The sequence below is a fragment of the Anomaloglossus baeobatrachus genome, chromosome 1 (assembly GCF_048569485.1).
Source record: "Anomaloglossus baeobatrachus isolate aAnoBae1 chromosome 1, aAnoBae1.hap1, whole genome shotgun sequence".
Taxonomy (NCBI): domain Eukaryota; kingdom Metazoa; phylum Chordata; class Amphibia; order Anura; family Aromobatidae; genus Anomaloglossus; species Anomaloglossus baeobatrachus.
In genome coordinates this window covers 855,327,928-855,344,313 of record NC_134353.1, presented here as the reverse complement: position 1 = coordinate 855,344,313, position 16,386 = coordinate 855,327,928, and positions in this window count along the sequence as shown.

The following is a 16,386-nucleotide window of genomic DNA, read 5'->3' as shown; positions in this document are numbered from 1 at the left end:
TCCGTAGGCCCTGCCGAATGGTGCTGGCTTCTCTTCGCTCCCCGGTTCGGTACCGGTGGGCCACCGCCCGTCCCCGGTCCTTACGGTTATGCGTCAATCGGCCTCGCCTGCAGACGGTCACCACCGTCTGCCAACCTTGCACTTAGGTTGCCCGGGCCACGTACCCGGACACGGTCAGTCTGCTCCACTACCACTTCACTCCTCTCCTTTCACTTTCCCTCACCGTTCCTCTTCCCTTTTCCTGCCTCCAGGACTGTGAACTCCTCAGTGGGTGGGGCCAACCGCCTGGCTCCACCCCACCTGGTGTGGACATCAGCCCCTGGAGGGAGGCAACAAGGATTTGCGTGTGTGACTGATGTGCCTAACTTGGGTGTGGGGTGTGTTGTAGTACCTGTGACGTCCTGGCTTGTCCAGGGCGCCACATAAGCCCCAGAGCACTGGATATATGTGAGACAAGTCTTAAGCAGGGTACGATATACGCTACGATATCGTTAATGAATTATCGTCGGGGTCACGTTGTTTGTGACGCACATCCGGCGTCATTAATGATATCGCAGTGTGTGACACTTATGAGTGACCTTAAACGATCGCAAAAGCTGTCAAAATCGTTTGCCGCGGAGAGGTCGTCCTGAATCAAAAAATCATTTTCTTTTTTTTAGCGATGTTGTTCCTCGTTCCTGCGGCACCACACACCGCTATGTGTGACACCGCAGGAGCGACAAACATCTCCTTACCTGCCTCCACCGCAATGCGGAAGGAAGGAGGTGGGCGGGATGTTACGTCCCGCTCATCTCCGCCCCTCCACTTCTATTGGACGCCTGCCGTGTGACGTCGCTGTGACGCCGCACAAACCACCCCCTTAGAAAGGAGGCAGTTCACCGGCCAGAGCGAAATCGCTGCACAGGTATGTGTGTGTGATGCTGCCGCAGCGATAATGTTCGCTACGGCAGCGATCACACAATATCGCATGTACGACGGGGGTGGGTGCTATCGCGTTCAACATCGCTAGCCGATGCTAGCGATGTCGCAGCGTGTAAACACCACTGTACTGTGATCTTTGGGAGATTGGGAGACAAAATAAACCAATCAACAGTAGGTCAAGAATTTGTTTAATTCCTTCTTTACGCCATTCGCCATGTGGTACAATCACTTGTAACCATAACAGGACTTTAGTCTTCGTGTCGGTGTGATTACAGTGATAGCAGATTTATATAATTTCTTATGTTTGGCTACTATCACACACTAAAAAACTCATTTTTTTTTTTTACAAAAATAAGGTTTTGCATCCCCATATTCTAAGAACTATAATTTTTCTGTAATTCTGCTGAAAGTCATGTGAGGGCTTGTTTTTTATGGGGGAAGTTGTCGTTTTTATTGGTAACATTTTTGGGCCAATTTTTGTTAGGCAGAGTGAACATAAAACAGCAATTCAGGAATAATTTTTCTGTTTTTTTTAATGATTTTCACCGTGTGGTAAAAGTACTAAAACAGCGTTATTCTTTGTGTCAGTATGATTACAATAATACTATATTGATATATATTTTTTATGTTTTTCTGCTTTTGCACAATAAAACTATTTTATAGAAAAAAATATTCTGAGAGAGCAATTTTTTTTAATCTTTTTTTATTACTCTGCTGATGGAGCAGTGTGTTGGTTTGTTTTTGCGGGACAAGATGATGTTTTTAGTGATACCATTTTTATTTACTACAAAATAAGTAGAGGGTCAGCGCTAAAACCCATTTTTTCAAATGGTTCTGCAGCTAATTTTTTAGGCAAAAACCCTTTTATTGCCGGAGAATAACTAAATCATACATGTAATATATAGAAAGAAACCTATATATAAATTTGCGCTGAACCACAACAAAATGATTTTGGAAAAAACTATGTAATATATTTTATTTTATTTTGTTCTCCACTCATGTAATAAAACCAGGGGGTTACACGCAAACTCTAACATAAAAAAACATAAATCAATGAAGCAGATGGAGCCTCGGCCGACCGCTCACCTGCTAAACGTGACAAAAATACAAGTAGATAGAAGGACCCCTTAAAAGTAAAAAAATTATGTGATAAAGAAAATTCAAGAAGCCTCAAAAGAAGGGCAATCATGGAATTGGATAAATTAGACATATGAAGAAACCTGCGTGTTGCATTCAGACCATCGGCATGGCGTATGTTGTGAGTCTATCCATCTATTGACATTCTCGAGAAAATTTTCTCGAGAATGTCAATAGATGGATAGACTCATTATTGCAGCCTTTGGTTGTTAGCCTTCCATCGTTTTTGAAAGATACGGGTAACCTTTTGAAAAAGGTTGACGGTATGCATATTGATGATGGTGTTTTGTTGGTGGCGACATTGAGTCTCTATACACCAACATACGCCATGCCGATGGTCTGAATGCAACACGCAGGTTTCTTCAGATGTCTAATTTATCCAATTCCATGATTGCCCTTCTTTTGAGGCTTCTTGAATTTTCTTTATCACATATTTTTTTTACTTTTAAGGGGTCCTTCTATCTACAGCTCCAGGGAACAGCGATGGGCGCATCATTTGCGCCATCCTATGCCAACCTGTTCCTGGGGCTGTGGGAGAGGGACCTCTTCCTGTCAGATCAGCCGTCGTCAATGGACCGTGTCCTTTTCTGAACACGGTACATTGACGACATTTTCTTGATCTGGCAGGGTTCTGAGGACTCCTTGCATTCTTTTATGTTGGGCCTTAATATTAACAACTTAAATATCCATCTTACATACCAATATGACAAAACTCAGATTGAGTTCCTTGACGTTATCCTCAGAAAAGATAGTGCTGGCTTTATCCAAACTGATTTGTATAGGAAACCAACTTCTTCCAACTCATTGTTGCATGCCTCATCCTCTCATCCTCAATCCATGATTCCGTCTGTCCCCACCGGTCAGTTTTTAAGGTTACGACGGATTTGTTCGTCTACAGCAGATTTTGAATGTCAGGCGAGGGACCTTAAAAATAGATTTCGTGAATGTGGATATAGCTCTCACATGATTAAGCACGCATACCATCGAGCCAAATACACTACACGCGAGGAATTACTATATTCTAATAGGGAACCTAAACCAGATAATCAAATTAGGTTTATTACCAATTATCACTCTCAATTCCAAAATATGAAGGGTTGCTTGGAAAGGTCCTGGACAATTTTGATGGCCGACCCTATTTTGTCTAAATTCCTCTCCAAAAAAACGAATATTACTATCCGTCGGGCTAAGAATCTGCGTGATTGTTTGGTTCATAGCCACTACCGTGTTCCAGATACCAACTTGTCCCCCTTTGGTACTGTGTTGCCTCCGATCCCAGGTGGATGTGTTCCCTGTGGCCGGTGTATTGCCTGCCCTAATATTATACGGAGCAGTTCTTTTTCTGACTCGTCGGGCAAACGCTGATATACAATTCAAAAACGGATTAATTGTAATTCCAAGGCAGTTATCTATTATGCCACTTGTCCTTGCCCCAAAATATATATTGGCCTTACCACACGCCAATTAAAAGTACGCATTAGAGAACACGTCCTAGGAATTGAGGCAGCATCTACCGAGCTTGATATGTCCACTCTTAAGACGATACCTCGTCATTTCAAGACGTTTCATCAATGTAGGTCTGCTGATTTTTTGGTTAGGGGTATCAATCAATTAAATATTGACATCCGTGGGGGCAACATTAAACAGAGATTAGCACAACTTGAAGCCAGATGGATTTGGACTTTGGATACTATCCATCCATCTGGCCTCAATGAGAACTTGAGCTTTGTCTCTTTTTTGTAATTTGGAGGCTTATTTTTCTATTTTGTTTTTAATTGTTTTTAATCTCTTTTTGTATTAGGCACTTTAATCCTTTACCCCGCTGTGACATTATCCGTTATGTGGAGACTGTATGGAGAATACTGTTAATTTGGAGTCTGTGATCATCAATCTATTACTGATGAAGTGAAAAGAAGGAAATAAAAAAGAAAAAGCATCATAAACATCATCTTTAACATCACTCTTTATTTTTATTTTTATCTCTTTTATAATGTGTTATATTGCTTATTTCCTTATTTATATACGCATATGTACTATCGCCCCGTAGGCCCCGTTTGGGTCTATTGGTATTCTGCTATGTATACTAAAATCCTCTTGTGCTTATATATCTTAATATCCCTTATTGTATTTAGTGGTCATATTTGCCAGCCAATAGTTAGCCCATATTTGCTGCTTTTTCTGAGAGCTTCCCCGTTTATAAACTCCCCATTATTATCATATTTCGTATTCCTTGTGTCTCCTTTATATCCTTTCCACGCCTTTATCAAATCTGGTTGTCGGCACGCATGCGATGCTTCGCCGCCTGTGTTCCGCACGGCTTGCCGTATCTTTATGGTTATGGAAATCGGGTCATGTGACGTCCGCGTGACCCGCACTCTGTTTCCATGACGCGGTGTCCGTTCAGTCCCTGTGCTGGTCGCGGCTGCGCATGCGTCATTAGTGACGTACAGATACTTGATATGTTAATATACATGACGTGGCGTCACGGCATTTGTCACTTTGCCCTTTTTAAACCCTGCTGTTCCTTCACTGCTTGTCATCGCCCCCAGACGAAGGTTTCCACCGAAACGCAGTGCATCGAGTAGACGCTATCCCCTGGGTCTCCTCTTTATCAGGTATAGGCTTTTCATTCCTTATGAATAGGTTGTGTATGTTTAGTATCTTGCTGATACCTTCCTTAATGTTGCTCAGCTTATGACTTTATGACTGTACTATCTGTGGATTATACTATTATACACCACCATCAATTATATGCATTGTATTTCCTGTTGGTTGGGCATTTGCCCTCTCTTGGGCCTTATCTTTGAGTGAATACAGCTTTAATCCCTGTTACCATTGTGTCATTGTATGCTAATTAATCTTAATTAGCCCCTTTTTAAGGGGTGCTTCACACACAGCGAGCTCGCTGCCGAGATCGCTGCTGAGTCACGCTTTTTGTGACACAGCAGTGACCTCATTAGCGATCTCGCTGTGTGTGACAATGAGCAGCGATCTGGCCCCTGCTGCGAGATCGCTGCTCGTTACACACAGCCCTGGTTCGTTTTCTTCAAAGCCGCTCTCCTGCTGTGACACACAGATCGCTGTGTGTGACAGCAAGAGAGCGACAAATGAAGCGAGCAGGGAGCAGGAGCCGGCGTCTGACAGCTGAGGTAAGCTGTATCCAAGATAAACATCGGGTAACCAAGGTGGTTACCCGATATTTACCTTAGTTACCAGCCTCTGCAGCTCTCACGCTGCCTGTGCTGCCGGCTCCGGCTCTCTGCACATGTAGCTGCTGTACACATCGGGTTAATTAACACGATGTGTACAGCAGCTAGGAGAGCAAGGAGCCAGCGCTAAGCAGTGTGCGCGGCTCCCTGCTCTCTGCACATGTAGCTGCATTACACATCGGGTTAATTAACCCGATGTGTACTGTAGCTAGGAGAGCAAGGAGCCAGCGCTCAGTGTGCGCGGCTCCCTGCTCCCTGCTCACACTGGTAACTAATGTAAACATCGGGTAACCATACCCGATGTTTACCTTAGTTACCAGTCTCCGCAGCTTCCAGACGGCGGCTCCGTGCAAGCGCAGCGTCGCTTGCACGTCGCTGCTGGCTGGGGGCTGTTCACTGGTCGCTGGTGAGATCTGCCTGTTTGACAGCTCACCAGCGACCATGTAGCGATGCAGCAGCGATCCTGACCAGGTCAGATCGCTGGTCGGATCGCTGCTGCATCGCTAAGTGTGAAGGTACCCTTAGTGGTGTTCACTCATTTGGTAAATAAATCCTTTTCTTTGCTGGTGTATTCTCAGTAATTCTCCACTATCATACAGTCAACTGTTGTTATAGCCTACTGTATCCTGTACCCAGGTGGTTTTTTGTACAATTGCCACATCCTGTCACCCCCACCCTGTTCCTTTTGGCATCAATAAATATATTTTCATATTTGGACCTTTTTGATCGTGTTTTCTTCCTTTTCTGTTTTATGAAAAAGCATAACTTTTTGCCATGTTTTTTTATTTATTTTTTACGGTGTTCACTCAAGGAGATAAATATACAGTTTTATAGGTTGGGTTTTATGGGTCAGGTTATGTACTTTTTTGTTTATTTTTGTTTTTACATAAATATACGTATTTATTGGTATGGGGTTTTTTTTCCTTTTTTTTTCTTTATTTTGTGATTTTTTTTTTCTAAATGACATGTGGAGCAGGCAACTTTCATTAAAGATCCTGCACAATTACGGTAAAGGATGACACTCTACCGGTGTCTACAGAAAAGCAGGGATGTGCTGACCTGAAAAGAAAAGGTGAAGGTGCCTGCCTGGATTCAGAAGAGCCGTGGTCAGGAGGTGCTGCATGCTGCTACAGAGCAGGAGACTGTGGATCAGGTCATGGTGTGGTCGTCAGTGAAAGGAGATGATTGAGGGGGCTTTGACTGATTCTAAGGGAAAAGCCCTGAAAGGAGCAGAGTGCAGCCCTGAAGAGCCCTCTTCCCGGTGAGTGCAGCAGTGGCGAGCGTTTGTCCTTGGCTTGGACGTCATCGTGGAGAGTGGGCAGACAAGCAGTGCAGAGGAGACCTGGGCTGGGACGCAGTACTTATAACTATCTGTCAAGCTCACTGCTGGGGGATGGTACTGCGGTGACCTGAAGAGGGCCCACTGGACCACATGGAGACCCTCGACCTACCCTAACATGGGGTGGAGGACCGGAACTGTGGAAGCTGACCCCCAGGACAGGGGCAGACACAGGAGCAAATGGCATTGAGTCTCAAGTGCAGACAGGGACCACCAAGGTGGCTCAAGGCAGACAACAAAGGCAGGACGGACAGGCAAAGTCTCTAGCACCACCAGGGCAGGACAGGCAGAGTCACTAGCAAGGCAGATAGCAGGGCTGGATGGACAAGCAAAGTCACTAGTACCACAAGGAAGGACGCACTGGAACCAAGTGCCAACAGGGGGGACAGGGACAGCTGACTCAACTGAAGTGTTGAACAGGTAACTCCTCAAGTGGGAGCTTGCTCTAAATACCTAGTGCCTCTCAGCGATAGGCTGAGGGGCACTCCTAGGAGTTACGCACTGAACCTTTAAGAGAGGGGGAACGGCACAAGTGCACACTCCTTAGAAGCGCTCCCGAAGGTACTGTGACGCACGTGTCGTGGGCGGGGAGGGGACGCTGCGCTCACCCACTGCTCGGGTCCGGCTGCTGCTCGGTGGTGGCTCGAGCGGTGGGCCGGATCCCGGTGACTCGAGCGGCGCTCCTCGCCCGTGAGTGAAAGGGGGGTGGTTTGGTTTAGGGATATTGTCCGTGACGCCACCCACGGTTGTGGTGAGGTTGTGACACCACCGCTGCTCTGGACGGGGATTCCGGGAGCGATGACAAGGAGCAGCTTGGATGTTGCTTTCTCCCCTCCGTGGGTAGGGGGTTGGTTGTCCCGGGGCCCGGTGAGGGAGGGATGGCAGGCGGGTTACGGGGCCTGGTGAGGTGCAGGGTCACGGGGGCAGCGCTGTGCCGCACGGCACAGTGGTACTCACTCAGCCAATGATGAACACAAAGTCTCCGGTAAAACAAACGGCTGGATAGACGGGTCCCACAGATGGCTGCGGTGGTTCTTCTCCCGGTAGGTTGGTGGTGACTGCCTTTCCCTGCACCTGTGTTGTGTTCTCGGTTCTGGTGGCTTCCCACCGGTAACCCGCTCCCCAGCTTGGATGGATGCTGAGGGAGCCCCTTTTACCCGCAGGCTCTGGCCCTGGGAACTGTAGCCTTGGCGGTGACTGTATTTCCCTTCACGGTTTGAGCTGCTGCCTTCAAATCGGGTCTTGACTACTGGGAAACCCCAGAGGTTCCCTTCGCTAACGGATTTGACCGGTTTTACGGCGACTCCAAGCCTGGTCGGGGTCCGTAGGCCCTGCCGAATGGTGCTGGCTTCTCTTCGCTCCCTGATCCGGTACCGGCGGGCCACCGCCCGTCCCCGGTCCTTATGGTTCACGTCAACCTGCCTCGCCTGCAGACGGTCACCACCGTCTGCCAACCTTGCTGTTTGTGCCCAGGCCACGCACCCGGACACGGTCAGTCTCCTCTACTACCACTTCACTTCTCTCACTCCAAAACTGAACTCACTTCCTTTTCCTGCCTCCAGGACTGTGAACTCCTCAGTGGGTGGGGCCAACCGCCTGGCTCCACCCCCTGGTGTGGACATCAGCCCCTGGAGGGAGGCAACAAGGATTTTTGTTTGACCTAGATGTGCCTAGCCGGGGTGTGGGGTGTGTTGTTTTAGTACCTGTGACGACCTGGCTTGTCCAGGGCGCCACACACGCACAGACTCCAAGAGGTAAGGGAAGGAGAAACCCACATGGAGAAGCGAGCAGGGATGCCAGGCAGCATGGAAGGAGCAGGCCGCGGCGGTGAGTTATAGTACGTTCCTGCAGGAGGGGAGAGGCAAGGATGCAGTGTTACACAATCTTTAGAAAGCATACAAGTGAGTGAAGGAGCTCTACCTTTTCTCTTCCCCTACCCTGTTGATAGAAGTGTTGGTGTTGACTGAGAAGTCTGTGGAGGGCACACATTCCCCTCACCTGCCATTTTGTGTGACAGTTATGAAGAGTTGAAGTCAAAATAAGCGGGGCTTGCATTTACAGTGGAACCTCGGTTTACGAGTAACTTGGTGTGCGAGTATTTCGCTATACGAGCAAAGCTTGCAGTAAATTTGTAACTCAGCTAACGAGCAATTTTTGCTGTATGAGCAAATACCGCACACACTTCTGGTTCCGTACTTTCACCGTGCTCTGACCCACTCTTGCAGTCCGCACAAACACACGCGCTCAAACATATTATGCTCACCTTACCTTCCGTTCCCTCACCGGCCTCCTAGTTCTTGTAGTCCGCAAGTACAGTATGTGTATCTGGTAACCATTGCGACGATGGAGGAACTTCCACTGTCAGCGCTTCTCAAAGGCTTCTCAATCAGAGGCAAGCGGCTCCTACTTATGACGTCAGCTGCTGAAGCGCTGACTGGGGAAGCTCTGGCATCGGTTGCGATGGTTACCGGATACACATACAATACCTGCAGACTACAAGAACCAGGAGGCCGGCGAGGCAACAGAAAGTAAGGTGAGCATAATATGCGCGCGCGTGTGTGTGTGTGTGTGTGTGTGTGTGTGTGTAATGGCACAATTGGGGACCAGGATGGGACATTGCACAAGTTGTGGAATGAAATGTCTGAGCTTGTGTCGCGCCCCTGCTCGGATCCGGGCCATCCGTGGCTCGAGGTGTCCGGGGATCCGGGGACACCGTTGATCAGTTTTAAATGAAAGGAAAATAAGAAAAATAATCCGACTATGCCACTCGCGGTGCGTGGCCAGGGATGGTGTGGCTGCCGCTGCTGGTCCTCTCTGGGGATGATGGATGGGGCAGCGTGGATGGTGAAGCCCTCCGCGAATAGGGCTTTTCCCCAGGGGTAGGTAGGGGTTAACGTGGAGGTGCAGGGAAATAACTCAGTCCAGACAGGGGTCGCTTTTACTTACAGCTGGGTTCGCACCCGGGTGTCGTGCTGGATCCCAGGTGTGCCGAAGTCCTGTGTCCCTCTGCCAGCCGACCAGGTGCCACTCGCCCACCGATGCACTCATGTCTGTGTGAGGGTCCTCCATGGCTTGAAGCACCCGGAGGTCCGTCTGGTGTCTGGGGCCTCCGTAGGCAGCTTGGACTATTTAAGGGAATATGTCCCGGTCCTTCCTTTTCTGCTGATGCCTCGAATGTTAGTGGTGGCAGATGAGTCCTGGAAACCCACTCGCCTGGCAGAGTTAACAGATGGCTTGAAGTCCCGGTCTGTTCTGGGATCTGCACCCCATCTGTGCAAAGTACTGGGAGCCCTGGATTTCCACCCCACAGGATTCCACTGTCCCTGGAGCTTGATCTCTCACTCTCCAGCTACTTTCACCCCTGAATGGCTGATGTTTCTCCTCAGGTCCTGGCGTTGTCTTTACTACCACTCCGCTGGCTTTCTTACTTCTCACTCTCCTTTCAGTTTTCTTCTCTTTCTCTGTGTCTCAAGATTCCTTTGTCTGTCTTGACACCTTTGCTGTCAACTTTCTCTTTCTTACTACTGCTCTCTTCAGACTCCTCTCAACCACCTTCTCCCTTCTCTCTCCTCTTTTTCCTCTCTACCCACACCCCCCAGGCCACTCGCTCCTTCCCCAGGTGGTTGCCTGTTAGCTCACAGTGCTCAGCCCTGTCACCTGGTTCTAATTGTAAGTGTCCTGGTGTGCTGGTGTGTGTACTGACTGGCACAGTTATGTAGGACCCGAGCTGTTACAGTGATGTTACCTTCTTTTGTGACACCTGGTCACACTTGCATTATTTCCTATGGGAAATTTTGCTTTGCTAGATGAGTAACTTGGTTTACGAGCACACTCCCAGAACAGATTGTTCTCGTAAACCAAGGTTCGGCTATGTGCCCACGTTGCGTATTTGCATGCAGTTACGCTGCGTATTGCACTGCAGCGTAACTGAATGCGTCCTGCGTCCCCAGCACAATCTATGAAGATTGTGCATAATCCATGCGCACGTTGCGTTTTAGAATGCAACGATTTGCATGCTGCCAAAACGCTGCGTTCTAAAAAGCAACATGTCACTTCTTTTGTGCATTCTGGATGCTTTTTCCACTCTGTCTATGGGGAGAGGCAGCATCCAGAGCGCACGAATTCTGCAGTCAGCAAACTTTCAGAACACAGCTTTTCAGCTGAAGCGCACTTGCAGTGACTTTAGGCTATGTGTGCACGTTGCATTTTTTCCGCGGAAACGCTGCGTTTTGAACTGCAGCGTTTTCAGTGCCAAATTGCATGCGTTCAGCTTCCCCACCAAAGTCTATGAGAAAGCCGAAAAATCAATGCACACGCTACGTTTGAAAACGCAGTGTTTTGGATACCCAAAATCGCTGCGGAAAAAAAAGCAGCATGTCACTTCTTTTGTGCGTTGTAGCTGCGTTCTCCACACATTGAAATCAATGATGTGGGTCAAAACGCAACCAAAATGCACTTGGACTGCATTTTTGTTGCATTCTGCATGCTTTTTTGACAAGCAAAACGCAGGTCTTTTCGGTCTCTCTCTGTCTGTGGATGTCGGTGAATCTCCCTCTGTCTGTCGGTCGGTCTCTTTCTCTGTCAGTTGGTCGCTCTGTCTGTCTCTCTCTCTCTGTCGGTTGGTCTCTCTCTTTGTCTGTCCCTCTCTCTGTCCGTCGGTCAGTCTCTCCCCCCTCTCTCATACTCACCGATCACCGGCGCGGCGCTGCACATATGTCACACTGCTCCTGCGGCTTTTCCCTCTTTTGAAAATGCCGGCCGCTCATTATTCCATCTCATATTCCCTGCTTTCCCCGCCCACCGGGGCCTATGATTGGTTGCAGTGAGACAGCTGTCACTCAGCGTGGGGGCGTGTTTGACTGCAACCAATCACTGCCGCAGGTGGGCGGGTCTATATCGTGCAGTAAAAAAAATAAATAAATAATTTTAAAAAAACGACGTGCAGTCCCCCCAATTTTGATACCAGCCAGGGTAAAGCCACATGGCTGAAGGCTGTTATTCTCAAGATGGGGAGCGCCACGTTATGGGGAGCCCCCCAGCCTAACAATATCAGCCAGCAGACGCCCAGAATTGCCGCATCCATTAGATGCCACAGTCCTGGGACTCTACCCGGCTCATTCGAATTGCCCTGGTGCGGTGGCAATCAAGGTAATAAGGAGTTAATGGCAGCAGCCCATAGCTGCCACTAAGTCCTAGGTTAATCATGGCAGGCGTCTCCCAAAGATACCTTCCATGATTAACCTGTAAGTTAAAAAAAATAAACACACACATCCAAAAAATCCTTTATCTAATATATAAAGCTGAATGTGTGTGTGTATGTGTGTATGTATGTGTGTATGTATGTATGTGTGTATGTCCAGGATTGGCATCTTCACCGTCGCAGCTACAGCCACAAAGTTTTGCACACTCACACTTCTGGAACCCGTCATAGGCTATGTTTTGAGGGGAAATTTTAACCCCGCGCTTTACAGGTATTCGCCAAAAAACATGCCTCCATAAAAGCGAATGGAGCTGGGAGCCACAGTGCAGCCAAAACTTCAGAAGAATGCGCAGCCATGCCCATATATGGAATTTGGGCGTGTCACAATGCAGCCAGGGAAAGAGACAGACAGGGAAAGAGGCAGACACAGACAGGGTAAGAAACAGACATAGACAGGGTAAGAGACAGACACAAAGAGACAGACTGACAGGGAAAGAGACAGACAGGGAAAGAGAGGGAAAGAGAGAGACAAGTTAAGAGACAGACACAGGCAGGTAAAGAGACAGACAGAAACAGGGAAAGAGACAGACAGGGTAAGAGACAGACAAAGACAGGTAAAGAGACAGACAAAGAGACAGACACAGGGAAAGAGACAGAGGGAAAGAGGAAAAGAGACAGAGAGGGAAAGAGACAGATAGGGAAAGAGACAGACAGGGAAAGTGACAGAGATAGACAGGGAAAGAGACAGAGACAGTCAGAGACAGACAGGGAAAGAGACAGACAGACAAAGAGATAGAGAGAGAGACAGAGAGATATATACAGAGGGTGAGACAGATAGAGAGTGGGAGAGAAACAGAGAGACAATTACTATCCCGGGCAGCGGATATTGTGTGCAGAATAAATTTTTGTTAATAAATTCTATTTTGTTAACAACAGTTATTAACCCGGGCGAAGCTTGGAATAAAAGACAAAAAAAACCACCCTCTTTCACCACTTTATTAAAATCCTCAATTACCCCTCCAGGTCCGACATAATCCACACGAGGTCCCGCGATGCTCTCAGCTCTGCTACATGAAGCTGACAAGAGCGGTCACAGACCATACCGCTCTCTGTCAGCTCCACGCAGCTACTGAAGTGAGCCGCACGATCAGCGATGAAGTCACAGGTGAGTTGCGGTCTCGGGTGGAGGACTACAGCTGGCCGTGGGTAACCTGAGTGACGGCAGCGCTAATCGCGCTGCTCACTTCAGTCACTCAGGGGATTAGCGGTCACCGGTGAGTCCTTCACGGGTGACAGCTAATCAGGACGCCACACACAGACAGAGCCGCGGTATGACAATGAGGTCGGGTGAAGTTCATCCGAGTTCATTCTCATCGCACGACTCTGTCTGTCTGCTGTCAGTCGGCATGTAGCAGAGCTGAATTGCCGGGGGAACGCACTTTCAAAAATGCATCCAAAACGCATGCAAAATGCATGGAAAAAGGATCCAAAATGCATGCATTGTGGATGCATTTTTTTTTTACAAACGCAGTGTCCAGTCTGCCAGAGAGTGCGTTCTTTTCTGCACTGCAGAGAATGCAACATGCGCACATACCCTAATGCTGCGGTGCAGAACGCACACACGTGGGCACATACCCTTCCACTGTATTAGAAAGGATACTTGGGAATTTTGGGAATTTGCTGCCCTCTTGTGGGTGATAAGGATATTACAAGTAAATTTAATATAAACCTTTTTATGCTTACACTATGCTTTTCAACATTTCTCCTACCACTGTGAATGCAATGTAACCTTTCGGGTCTTGAAGTGGAAAGTTGGTGTGTGGAAAGCAACAATTTAGGAGGGTAGGAGAATCAGACAGAAGTGTGACAACAGGACCAACCTGACAGAAAGTGGTCTCTTCTATTCTAGGGGTCAGAAGGTCACAGCACGTGACTGCACACACGCCTGCTTTGGTTGGAGTTGCTTTGCTTTCCTGTTAACCATGCAGATTTCTCTTTTGCCTTTGCTGCAAGGGTTAAAGCTGTTCTTTTGTCTCCTAAGGCTTTGCGTCCTGACCTATCCCAGCTATTCTGTTTTATCCACTCCCCTCTAGTATAAGTACTCACCTCTTAGCCTGGATAATTGCCAGTGATATCCTGGTATACCTTGGAAAGAGAAGTCGCTTTGGACTAGTTTCTGGAGTTAGCTGCCTGAAAGTTTCTTTTACTCTTGTCTGTCTTATTCCCTTTATCATAGCACAGGACTAGTGTTCCTGCTGCCCTGCGCACTAGTCAGCCCAGAGATTAGTGTAATACAGGGGTAGGATCATGATTGCTGCACAGAGTGAAACAACCCATCTAGGGACGTCAGGAAGCTCAGGGTTGCCTAGGGTAAGTCTCAGGGGTTGACCTTCCTGTTTATCGCTAGTGGCAGTATTCCCCTTCCCTTCTGTCTCACCAAGCATCGTTTTTCTCCTTTGTGGAGCATTATCACTAGCCCCACCTTTTTCGGGTCTATGAAGTATTGCTGCTCTGGATGGTTTATGGCTTTTTTTAATGCTCTGGGGCTTATTTATGACAATCTTTTGGCTGAATCCAGCTTTTTCTACAGTCCGTCCTAAATGCAGCAGCCAGGGTCACCTATCTGGCTAACCGCTACTCAGATGCCTCTGCTCTGTGCCAGTCATTGCACTGGCTGCCCATATATCACAGGATCCAATTCAAACTGCTCGTTCTCACCCACAAAGCTCTCCACAGTGCAGCACTCCCCTACATCTCCACCCTCCTCTCTATTTATTACCCCACCCATTCTCTACGCTCTGCAAATGACGATCGACTAACATCCACACTAATTTGAACCTCCCACTCCCGGATCCAAGACTTCTTCCGAGCTGCACCAATCCTCTGGAACGCTCTACCCCAAGAAGTTAGGACGAATCACAACTTACTCAGCTTCAGACGTTCCCTAAAAACGCACCTTTTTAGGGCAGCCTATCACACTCCCTAATCAAATCCAATTCACATAGTCCCACTACAAATTCTCACAACAGAACCCCACGTCAAACTCCATGGCACCCAAATGCATCTGAAGGTTCTGGCCAATTGGTCCAGGAAGTCATTATCTAGTCCCCATTTCTTTGAGATGGCTGGATTGTTATTGTAAATAAGCACTTGTACCTTGCTCCCCCCATATCTCATTGTAGATTGTAAGCTCTCACGAGCAGGGTTGTCTTTTTTCAACTCTAAATATTGTATTTTCTATAACCGTTACTTGTTTGTATATTATCCTCCTGAATTGTAAAGTGCTGCGGAAAATGTTGGCACTATAGAAATAAAGATTATTATTATTATCTGCAATGAGATCAGTCAGCTGAAGAGTTATGCTCTGAGTTCCGCAGATGGTCCACAGACACCAAGTTCAATGACCCCGCTCTTCTGAGTCATTTTGTCTGGGTCTTTCTGAAAGAGTAAAAGACACCGTTATCCTGTATGAGATCCTGTGTCCTTGGAGGCCACCATGTCTTTAGCAATTTGGGTTGATTGTCGTCTCCGAGAAAGACCAAAGGAGACACTATGATCTGCTGCGGTTCTTGTTTCTAATGATCCTGGGTCTAACGCCATTTTTCAGCATTTTGTTAATGATATTTTCCGACATCTGGTGGGAAGATTTGTGGTAGTCTAATTGGATGACATTTTAATTTATTCCCCTGACCCAGAGTCAAATCAGCTACATGTGAGGCAGGTTGTACAGGTACTTAGGGAGAATAAACTCTTTGTTCAGTCTGAGAATTGTATGTTCGCCTTTCAGAAGATTTAATTTCTGGGGTATCTATTATCATCCAGTAATTTTTGTATGGATCTTGCGAAAGTCAGGGCAGTTCTGGACTGGGATCTTCCTGAAAATCTGAAGGCTTTGCAGCAGTTTCTTGGTTTCACCAACTATTAGTAGGTTCATCAAAAACGTTTTGGAAGTGGCTAAACCATAAAGGCCCCGTCACACACAGAGATAAAGCTGTGGCAGATCTGTGGTTGCAGTGAAATCATGGACGTATTGTTCCATTTGTACACAGCCACAAACCTGGCACTGATTGTCCACAATTTCACTGCAACCATAGATCTGCCGCAGATTTATCTCTGTGCGTGACAGGGCCTTTAATAGACATGACCAGGAAAGGGAAAGACTTTTCAATATTGTCTAATAAGGTCTGTGATGCGTTTGCTTCTATAAAGAAAAGTTTCAGTTCTGCTCTAGTCCTCATACAGCCCGATGTCACCCAATATTTTATTGTGGAAGTAGATGCATCTGAGGTAGGAGCTGTATAATGAAGGGGGTTGTCTCCAAGTAAATGGCGTTCATGCTCCTTTTTCTCTAAAAAAAAAATTGTCGCCTGCCAAAAGGAACTATGATATCGGTAATAGGGAACTTCTGGCTCTAAAATTGGCCTTCAAGGAATGGCGTCATTTTTGATGTAGATAGTACATCCAGTCATGGTCTTTACAGATAAAAAATTATTGTATTTGGAATCTGGTAAATGACTTATTCCTAGACAGACAAGGTGGTCTCTATTTCTCACCAGATTCAACTTTTTGTGAGGTGGTAT